The sequence below is a fragment of the Dermacentor silvarum genome, chromosome 4, assembly GCF_013339745.2.
Source record: "Dermacentor silvarum isolate Dsil-2018 chromosome 4, BIME_Dsil_1.4, whole genome shotgun sequence".
Lineage (NCBI taxonomy): Eukaryota > Metazoa > Arthropoda > Arachnida > Ixodida > Ixodidae > Dermacentor > Dermacentor silvarum.
This window is the reverse complement of record NC_051157.2, coordinates 111,210,969-111,222,037: the sequence shown is the minus strand read 5'-3', so window position 1 is coordinate 111,222,037 and position 11,069 is coordinate 111,210,969. Positions and strand designations below refer to the sequence as shown.

At 44.8% G+C, this 11,069-nt stretch overlaps 5 non-coding genes across 5 annotated transcripts; all 5 read left to right on the top strand.

The window, feature by feature from the left end:
- Positions 1-786: 786 nt before the first annotated feature.
- On the top strand, positions 787-868 carry Trnal-aag (transfer RNA leucine (anticodon AAG)). The gene has a single exon. It is a non-coding gene; the product is annotated as a tRNA-Leu (tRNA).
- A 414-nt stretch (positions 869-1,282) lies between these two features.
- Positions 1,283-1,364, top strand: Trnal-aag (transfer RNA leucine (anticodon AAG)). The gene has a single exon. It is a non-coding gene; the product is annotated as a tRNA-Leu (tRNA).
- A 419-nt stretch (positions 1,365-1,783) lies between these two features.
- On the top strand, positions 1,784-1,865 carry Trnal-aag (transfer RNA leucine (anticodon AAG)). Its single transcript has one exon. It is a non-coding gene; the product is annotated as a tRNA-Leu (tRNA).
- A 428-nt stretch (positions 1,866-2,293) lies between these two features.
- On the top strand, positions 2,294-2,375 carry Trnal-aag (transfer RNA leucine (anticodon AAG)). The gene has a single exon. It is a non-coding gene; the product is annotated as a tRNA-Leu (tRNA).
- Positions 2,376-2,782: 407 nt separating this feature from the next.
- Trnal-aag (transfer RNA leucine (anticodon AAG)) lies at positions 2,783-2,864 on the top strand. The gene has a single exon. It is a non-coding gene; the product is annotated as a tRNA-Leu (tRNA).
- The last annotated feature ends 8,205 nt before the right edge of the window (positions 2,865-11,069 follow it).

Below are 11,069 nucleotides of genomic sequence, written 5' to 3'. Positions count from 1 at the left end.
TTACGGAACACCGTAGGTCTTATAGTCGTAACCTAGAACCGTGATTTTCTTATGTTTTCTTTTTCTTTCGGCAGCTTGGCTAACGTTAGCTGACACGCGCACGGTATATTTGCGGCGCATTAGAAAGAAAGAATTTGAATGGTTCCTGCCTCATTCCCGTCGACTGCTCAGCTCCTACGATTTCTGTTGGAGTGAGTAATAATGTAGTGGAGATCACGCAATATATGCGCGACAGAAACCTAGGAAGAAAATAAATGAAAAAACCAATAAAATAAACTAAGGAAATAAATGAATAATAACAAAAAGGAGGCAATGGAAAAACCAAAGAAGAAACGTCAAAGAAAAAGGCACAACGACAAAAATGAGGAAGGAGAAAATGAAGGAATCGAAAAAAAAAAACGAAAAAAAAAACAGGCAAAAAACAAAAAGCAGGTAGAAAGAAGGACGAAAGCAAAACGAGAAAAGAGAGAAAAGTGAAACACGACAAAGTGCCCGTTCGTATCGACGGTTTTGAGAGCGACAATCGCTCTATTGTTCGAACAGACAATGCCACTGTTCTTGGCGAATGTGGCTGCCATTTTGGTGTGCAATGTGTGAATGGTCGTTGACAAAGTAACACGTGTTGTGCTCTGTTGAACGGTGACGCTAGTTTATGCGTTTTTGTCCTTACTGCCTTTAGTCGCAATAAAGAGGCGGGCAGGACGTGCAGCTGCAAAGGAAGTAGGTCACGTATCGAGCACACGTGGCCGAAGGCTGATTGTAACTCGCAGCAGCGTGGAACTTGTCGGTAGCGTGGCCGAGCGGTCTAAGGCGCTGGTTTAAGGCACCAGTCTCTTCGGGGGCGTGGGTTCGAATCCCACCGCTGCCAAAAACATTTTTAGCTTACTTTAAGTCATATAAACGTTCGGAGAGCTTTGTTTTTTGGTTCAACTTGATGCCGGTTGTTTTAGGACCTTAAGGTTAACACGTGTTTACTGTTATCTTGATTCACATGTTACTTTATTATTCAATCTTAACTTGCTATGACAGCTATCTCCTGCGGTTCTCAACAAAATACTGCCAGGGGAGGGGAGGAGTTAAATTAATTAAAATGACCATTCAGTTTCATCTCCCCTTAATGTGTAAACAACCGATACTTGTGAAAAAAAAATACTACAATAGTAACGAGAAAACAGCCGCTTGCAAGAACTGCATCATCATCGTCATCACCATCATCATCCTCGTCACCACCTCTTTTTATGTCAACCGGCCGGACAAACTCAGCAGCAGCGTGGAACTTGTCGGTAGCGTGGCCGAGCGGTCTAAGGCGCTGGTTTAAGGCACCAGTCTCTTCGGGGGCGTGGGTTCGAATCCCACCGCTGCCAAAAACATTTTTAGCTTACTTTTAGTAATATAAACGTTCGGAGAGCTTTGTTTTTTGGTTCATCTTGATGCCGGTTGGCTTAGGACCTTAAGGTTAACACGCGTTTACTGTTATCTTGATTCACATGTTACTTTATTACTCCACCTTAACTTGCTATGACAGCTATCTCCTGCGGTTCTCAACAATAAACTGTCAGGGGAGGAGCCTAGTTAAATTAATTAAAATCGCCATTCAGTTTCCTTCCCCTTAATGTGTAAACAGCCTATACTTGTGAAAAAATACAATAGTAACGAGAAAATAGCCGCTTGCAAGAACTGCATCATCATCGTCACCACCATCATCATCCTCGTCACCATCATCATCACCACCTCCTTTTATGTCAACCGGCCGGACAAACTCAGCAGCAGCGTGGAACTTGTCGGTAGCGTGGCCGAGCGGTCTAAGGCGCTGGTTTAAGGCACCAGTCTCTTCGGGGGCGTGGGTTCGAATCCCACCTCTGCCAAAAACATTTTTAGCTTACTTTTAGTAATATAAACGTTCGGAGAGCTTTGTTTTTTGGTTCATCTTGATGCCGGTTGGCTTAGGACCTTAAGGTTAACACGCGTTTACTGCTATCTTGATTCACATGTTACTTTATTACTCCACCTTAACTTGCTATGACAGCTATCTCCTGCGGTTCTCAACAATAAACTGTCAGGGGAGGAGCCTAGTTAAATTAATTAAAATCGCCATTCAGTTTCCTTCCCCTTAAGGTGTAAACAGCCTATACTTGTGAAAAAATACAATAGTAACGAGAAAATAGCCGCTTGCAAGAACTGCATCATCATCGTCACCACCATCATCATCCTCGTCACCATCATCATCACCACCTCCACCACCTCCTTTTATGTCAACCGGCCGGACAAACTCAGCAGCAGCGTGGAACTTGTCGGTAGCGTGGCCGAGCGGTCTAAGGCGCTGGTTTAAGGCACCAGTCTCTTCGGGGGCGTGGGTTCGAATCCCACCGCTGCCAAAAACATTTTTAGCTTACTTTTGGTAATATAAACGTTCCGAGAGCTTTGTTTTTTTTTTCATCTTGATGCCGGTTGGCTTAGGACCTTAAGGTTAACACGCGTTTACTGTTATCTTGATTCACATGTTACTTTATTACTCCACCTTAACTTGCTATGACAGCTATCTCCTGCGGTTCTCAACAAAATACTGTCAGGGGAGGAGCCTAGTTAAATTAATTAAAATGACCATTCAGTTTCCTTCCCCTTAATTTGTAAACAACCAATACTTGTGAAAAAATACAATAGTAACGAGAAACTAGCCGCTCGCAAGAACTGCATCATCATCGTCACCATCATCATCACCACCTCCACCACCTCCTTTTATTTCAACCGGCCGGACAAACGCAACAGCAGCGTGGAACTTGTCGGTAGCGTGGCCGAGCGGTCTAAGGCGCTGGTTTAAGGCACCAGTCTCTTCGGGGGCGTGGGTTCGAATCCCACCGCTGCCAACAAATTTTTTAGCTTACTTTTAGTCATATAAACGTTCGGAGAGCTTTGTTTTTTGCTTCATCTTGATGTCGGTTGTTTTAGGACCTTAAGGTTAACACGTGTTAACTGTTATCTTGATTCACATGTTACTTTATTATTCAATCTTAACTTGCTATGACAGCTATCTCCTGCGGTTCTCAACAAAATACTGTCAGGGGAGGAGCCTAGTTAAATTAATTAAAATTGCCATTCAGTTTCCTTCCCCTTAATTTGTAAACAACCAATACTTGTGAAAAAATACAATAGTAACGAGAAACTAGCCGCTCGCAAGAACTGCATCATCATCGTCACCACCATCATCATCCTCGTCACCATCATCTTCACCACCTACACCACCTCCTTTTATGTCAACCGGCCGGACAAACTCAGCAGCAGCGTGGAACTTGTCGGTAGCGTGGATTCCACTTCCGGCCATCAAAGCGAACGGGCGTGGTTACATAGGCGGACAGTTCTAATTTTTCCGGGGGGGGGGGGGGGGGGCTGGGGCCCTACCAGCTTTCCGAAACCTACCCATATATATATATATATATATATATATATATATATATATATACCCTCTGCTAACAATTTTCTGTTGCTAGCTTTCTGGCGAAAGCAATTAAATCGACACTTCAGGCAAATTGTCGTGGTTATCGTCGCCGTGATGTTCCGCATCAAATCCAAAAGCCATATACATGAGCCGCCCATACCCTATGGGTGCGAGAAAAAGCACGTAACAGGGAGCCGAAAGGGTTGGCGGCTTGATGGACATTATTTCCCACGCGCTCAATATTCGAGTTAGTGGTAGGTCACGTAATCAAACGCGAATGGGACGGAGAGCACACGTCTTCTCCTCTAGCCCTGCCGTATCTGTGAATGACTGTGCGCGGCTGACGCTTATGGGGCCCCCGCGTGCCATATCTAATTGTTGGTAATCGTTGGTGGATGCAATGATAAAGGGCAACCAGGGATGGCTGCTAACTTCATGCCTGCTGTCTTCCTTGCTGGGCTGTTTTTCTGCGCCTCTAGTGTTGCAGAGTTAAAGAGACAGAGGTCATCGCAGATCACTCACAGAGGCCGTCAGTAGTGGACATAAAAATAGATAGATAATGATGATGAATCTAATTTTCAGAGTTGCAGTGAATCGCGCGGCTGTACGAACCGTTTGCCTCCGCTGCCGGCGTTCTTCACAATGCTTGCTTTGTAAAAGCGAGTGCTCGAGGTCATCCAGTGAGGTATTTACAGGTTTACATGGTCCATGCTTATATGTCCACTATGTCCACTATGCTTACTATTTTAACTTTAGGTGAATGTTTACTACAATTTATATGGCCACTATAACTCGTTTTTAGGGCCACACTTTTCCATCGCGATTTCGACGAGCCTTTCATGGGACCGGGCCATGTGACCTCATTTTTCCCACTACGCGTATGAAATCCGCCGTAAACCTCCGCGATCGCCTCCTCTCGACATCCAGTAGTGACGCGCGAAAGTACGCTGCGCGCGACAATTCGCTGTTGAGCCCGATCAGAATGAACGGACGGGAAGCGATTGCTTCTCAGTTGGATGTCATTTTTTTTAATATTGGCTGTCAAGTTATGGGTGCGGAGCTTACACGGGTGCGATCCTTACACGGATTTACACGGTAAGAATCTTCCTTCGTGTACTTGTCTTCTACTTCGCTATCACTAATACTGCTTCGCCTTCCCGGCCAAACTGCACTCTTTTTTATTTTTTTAGTACTTTGAGTCCGAGTATAAGCGCTGCTGCGCACGACTTCTAGACTTCTATTTATTCTCATTTTGAGTGAATCCAGCTTGGCATCATTTCGGTTACTGAGTGAATTCTATATAAAATTAAGGTGTTTCAGCGAACAGTTTCCAAAATTTTTAAAGGTGGCCTGTGGCAGATAGTACAAGTCTAGTTCATGAGCTCGTCTACTCGAAGAGGCGGGCATTACTTGCACAAAAAATTGAAATGCATAATCGACTAATTAAAAAATCACCAATTAGGTTTTTAATATAGTAACTTATGGCCAATAACAACAATAATAATTAAGTAATCAATCAATCAATCAATCAATCAATCATGTTTATTTAACGTGCCCAGGAACAACACTAAGGTCTGAGTGCTGGCGCACGCATACATTACACACCAAAAAACAAAACACTGCAGGGGAGAATCATTAAAAAATAAATGAATAAAAATAAAAATTGTGAAGAGAGTACAGACAACAAAGCTCAAAGTAAATACAAAAGAAAAAGGAGGAGAAGGGCACTTGAACAATGCATGAAATTATAACACAAGGCAAAGCTCGGAAAAGAACGATGACAAGGAGTTATGAAAGATATCAAGATCACGAAAGTAAGCGTTATAAAGACTCTGTATTCTGTGGACAGTTGAGTGTTCGTGATGACAGGCAGGAACATGAAAAGGTCTATGTTCTCTGGTGATCTTGCGTGGGATACGAAACATGACACGGGTGTGTAGTTCGGGACACGTGAGCTTACCGTGAAGGAGTTTGAAGAGAAAGAGAAGGTCAGCGCGATTACATCGGTCGCGAAGTGAGGTCAATGACAAGAATCCAACAGTGCTACCCAGGCAGAACATTACATGAGGCCAACTAGGGCCAATGATGGTTTTCAGCCGGCGCTGGTTGGGCCGCGAGGGCCCGCCGCTGCCTCCGTAATGCCAGTGCTGGCAAAGCCACTGTAACAGACATCCTGCGCTGGCCCTGCCGTGCCGGTGAATGCCCGTTAATGGCTAGGCCGGGCGACGCAACTGGCCATCCCGGGCCTGCTTTGCCGTTAGAGTGCCGTCATTGGCTGTACATCTCTAAACATTGGTTAACAACGTCCGTTCAAAGCTATAGGCATAGCCACATTGTTTAGCCGTTCTGATAGACCCGTAAATATCATCCTGTCAAACAGAGCGGCATTTCAATATTACTTTTCACGCAGCATTCGCTGGCCAATCCCGATTGTTTATCTTATACAGCACGCAATATTTATTTGAATTTTTCAACGCCACGCCACCTGCAACGAGATCACTCTGGTAATTTCTTTTGTTTCTTATTAAATTATTATGCATGTTCTGCATTTTTTTTAGTTTTCTTACAAAGGCTGTTAACTTTCGCGTAATTGTATTTATTGTGTTGAATCATTCGATCGGAGACTGTTTACAAGTGGCACAAGGGCACTCCATTAGAACGCAGCAATGCGCGTTTGCCGTGTGCATCCCCGATAGGCACAATAACAAATTCAAGTGGGTGTATAATTAAAAAGCATGTGCGCTTACATGCGCGTCGACTACGGGCCCAAAAGGCCCTGGTTAAGCGCGCCCAGGCGGCGGCTACTGCCACTGGGGTCCCGTACTAGGGACTCCACCTAGTGTTTGTAAGGGGCGGCCTCTTCAGGGTCGTCCCGAGCATACCTCCTCGTACGTTTTGTCGTATAAATAAAAGTTTTTCACCACCACCACCGTCGTTTAAGTAGTGTTGCGCGTAGTGAATTTCAAAATACTGCATAACTTTATGGTGCAATCATATATGTACCACTTGCCAGTGTATGCCGTTGCTAGCTGAACTTCTGTAGCGGCTGTAAATTTTATTGCTAGTACAATACAAGTTATTTTGGATGACTGCTCCCTATATTATTTTTCTGCATAAAGAGCACATCGAACCGTGTAGTAGTGTCTCCTGTGGCCAGCTCTATTATAATCTTAGGTGCCTTTCCCGGCAAGCTCTCTCGTGCGTGTTTTTTTTTTTTTTTTTGATGCCAGATAATTTTTTCAGACCAACTGGCACAGTAGGCGTAAATTCCTCCCCGCAGAAAGAACCGGGGAAAAAAAAGTGGCGCCATGTTGGTGAAGAGGTTTCTACTGGGCTATTAGAGCATATTTCTGAAAAAAAAAAAAAAAAAAACAGCACATAGAAGGGACAAGAATGTGAGACAAGCCCAACGCTAACTTACAATGAAATGCTTATTTTGCACGATGCCAAATATATCTACACTGAAGAGAAAGGGGAAGACAGAGAACAGAGACAACGCCACAGCAGCTACATAGACGGGGGTGGGAGGGGCGGAGTGAAGCGAAAAGGTTTGGTCAGACGACCAAGACGACTACACAAGGCGCTCTCCGTTTGAAGTGAACATAAAATAAAGAAAAATAAAAAAGAACAGGAATGTTCGTGGCCCGCCGCGCCATTCCGAACCTTGAGGAATGGCTGAAAGAGTTGAAGTTACCGACCTAGGACTGAGAACGAAGACTAAGGCTAAGATTAAGGAGAATACAGGAAAATAGAAGGGAAAAAAAGAAAATGAACGCTAGTAGATAAAAATGTAAGCTACTGAATAAAAATTTTGATTAAAAGTGAAACAAGTATAAAAAAACTACTCTAATATATATACATTTTTCAAGTAGGTGAACTCTTTTTGTGAGAGCAACACAGATTTGAATGGATTGTTTGATGACGTTTGCCTCTTATGTCAGCTAATCAATAAACCTATCGTTGTTTTGACTTTGCAAAGAGGCATACATAAACTTCCTTATTTCTTATTAAATTCAGACTCCCACTTACACCCCTCAACGGCACACCTCTGGTAACTTTTTCCTCTTGTAGATATCTCAGTATACACATCACACACAACTTTTTGGAATATGTATGTTGAGTTTTCAATTTACCAATGTCAACCGCATGTTTGGCTTCTTGCTCCGAAATTTTCTTTATGGGAAGCTTTTATTTTATAAATCCATGGTGAGGTGAGTATATATACACCAGTTCTGTCTGGAATCCAGCAACTGCTATACCTTATAGCAAGCTCTCTAAAGTGTCCAAAACCTTGCCGTCGGTGTTTTGTTACATACAATTACTCACGTGTAGCCAGTGCGTCTTCTTTAAAATCATCGCTTGGTTTACCTTGTCGCCGTATGCGATCTCGTTTGAGTTTGTTTATTAGGATTTATTTTATTACTCCCGTTGCTTAAAGGACATATTTTTCTACCTCCCACCTACGTTTCTTTTTGCAGCGGCCACGTTTGAAGCTTTCTTGCTTAGGAAAAGAAAAGAAAAAACTGCCCGCTTTTTTAATGTAACGCCTTCTGGCTTTGACACTATACTAAAATAATTAAGTAAATTAATATGGCGAACTTGAACGAGATCCTTTTAGGGCTTCACTTCTATGTTATGCGCCGCGTAAGGTATTGTCGTGAGGTTGATCAGATACGGCTGCCGCTGCTTTGTGTCCATTCAATTTTTTTTTCTGAAGGGGAGGTTGTATTATTTAACTAGAAGCAAGAAATGCATGGGGGCATCTTAGCAAGTGATGCTGTGCGCCGGACTACCCCTTTAAGCACACGTTGTCTTGCTCTACCGTTCTCCTGGGATAATGAGCGCAAAAAAGAAATAACGATGAAGACATTCATTCATGACTTTGAGTTGTTCTACAGGTCCATTTGTCATGTTTTACATTTTAGCTATAATAAAATCAGCACAAGTGCTGCTGCTCCTTCAACCGCAGCAGCTATTAATAACCAGGGCTATGTTCTCTGGTGATCTTGCGTGGGATACGAAACATGACACAGCTGAGTAGTTCGGGACACGTGAGATTACCGTGAAGGAGTTTGAAGAGAAAGAGAAGGTCAGCGCGATTACATCGGTCGCGAAGTGAGGTCAATGACAAGAATCCAACAGTGCTACCCAGGCAGAACATTACATGGGGCCAACTAGTATGACGGCGGATGCTCGTCTACGGCCTTGTAGACGAGCATCCGCCGCGGCTGTGGGAGGCAAGTGCTGCCGCCGGGTACCTACCGGTAGAATAGGTACAAGCGCGCTCCCGGCCTGGTGCTCGGCCATTATGGGACCTCAACGCTTGGAAAGGGGTGTTTGACCTCAACCCGAAGGTGCCCCCACCTCAATAGTAGAGTTACTGTATGTGCTACCAAAGGTAGCAGAGTTGCGCGTCTGATTTATGAGCGCCGATCGTGCCTCCATTGGCCGAACGCCATCACGTGGGTTCCAAGCAACCGTGCACTGAGGAGAAGCTGATGCTCCGGCCAGTTTCTTGTATTTCCCGACGCCGCCGCTGCAGCGAACTGAATTGACGCAAGTTAACGCTAGCCAAGTTCAAAGCGAATCTGGTCGATCTTGGCGTTCGCTGTTACGTGCGTGTCAGCTGCGGAACAACACAACGTGCGCAGCAGATCTCACAGGTGTTCAATCGTAGTTCCATCGAAATTCCACCGTAATCAGAGAAAAACAGCTAATATTGCAGTAACCAAGTGATTTCTACTTCGCTGCTGGTGTAAATTTTCGGCAGTGGCGTAATCGTGTTGCTGCCGAAAACTTACGCCAGCAGCGAAGTAAAAATACCCTTGGTTACTGCCGTATTAGCAGTTTTTGTCTGTTTGCGCTCTGCGCCACCAGATGGCAGCACCATACAGGCCGCTCACGTTTACGGTTCCGCCAACAGGCCCCAACGGTCGGTCCGCCTGCGTTTACCCGATAACCCGACAAGCTAAACCTCTCTAATTGACCGGGTGGACTGCTCCCAACTGCACCAACCGCTCGGAAAGCGGAAAGTTCCGAGAAGGTGCACAGTTAACGCACAAGTCCAAAAAACAACTAATATTATTCGCGCTCCATCTCACGCCGCGCGTTAAAAATCAGCAGTGCCTTTTTTCTTCTTGACTATTTTATCTAGTGAGCTGTTTCCATGCGCTTTGTTTGCGATTAGACGGAAAGGCGGTCCACACGCGATGGAAAAGCGCCCATGGTCGACCGACGACACGGTGGGCATATCGCCTGCAAAAACGGAGTTTGGCTTCACCACATAGGTTTGGTTGCTTGCCAGGCAAGATGGCGGACCTACGCGCAACTCTGCTCCCGTAGGGAGCATATACAGTAACTCTACTCAATAGGTGCTTGGGGCGCCACATGGGAAATGACCGCCATGGGAGCGGCCCAGACACCACTTTTTTTCCGTGCTCACGTTGGTTTCGACGGGAATTCAGGGCGCAGGCTCCTTTTCCAAGCATATCACCCCTGAAGGAAGCCGACGCCAGGCCGGGGTACGCTTGTACCCTTTTGAACCAGTGGGTGCCCGGCGGCGGTGAGAATCGAACCCACAGCCTCCCGCAGCCGAGGCGGGCGTTCTACCATTATGAGGCACTACGGCGTGCCTCATAATCAGAACTGGTTTTGGCACGTAAAACACCAGAAAGAAGAAGAAGGAAAAATAAAAAAAAATAAATAAATAAAAGAATAAAAAAACGTGCACGTGTCGTTCTTCATTACTATCAGGCGAAGTGACGTCAAAACACCAAGAATGCGTTTCACTCTCACCACGTTTTCCCTGCGTCCGCTCGCGTTGCAGTGTCGAAGGTATGCACGGTCTATAATGTGCACAGCCGAGCCTGCGTTGCTAATCAGAACCGGTTGGGTGCACAAAGAAGCGTGAATAATGCCCTGTCAAATTTGTTGCTCCCTGCGCGGACCTCGCCCGCTGGCAAAAAAACGTGGCGACTCTAGGTCTCTCGGAGGACGAGGGACCCGTACACATTCTGCGAACAACTAGCCAAACGTCGGAAAACTGCATTTACTGCGAAATAAACTGAAATATAGCAAGGTAAGTGCAATTGTCTTATTTTTATTCTCAAGTATAGTGTTTCAACTAAGTGCATTGCCTAATACGTGTATTTTCTTTTTTTACAGAGATAATGTACGTCCACTTTTTACTATGTACGTAGACGGTGCTGCACCGCTTCAGCGTCAGCTGAAACGCACTGTCTGTTTGAAAACACGCAACACGGCACATTTCGGCTGGTACACTCAAGAATACCAAAGTTGGATTGTCGTAATTACTCAGGAAGTATATTCTGCGAGCTGACTAGTGTTCAGGACTTCCTCCAAACTATAATCTGTTGTACTGTAGCTTGCTTAGCTGTTTATCATGAAATAATGTACCCTTTCTTTGCTACCTCTGTTCTAAAAGCTTACGTATTGCCAAAGGCTAAGTACTGCTACCCACAAGCACTTACGAGAAGTCTTGTGATGAAGGCATAATTCATCATAATTGGTTAGATAGAACAAAAGTCGCATATTTTGATGCAGCGGCATTTCCTGCCTAATTTTTGCGTAATTATGCTTCTTTTTCAGCTTCAACAACTTGTTTGAATGGAGGAAT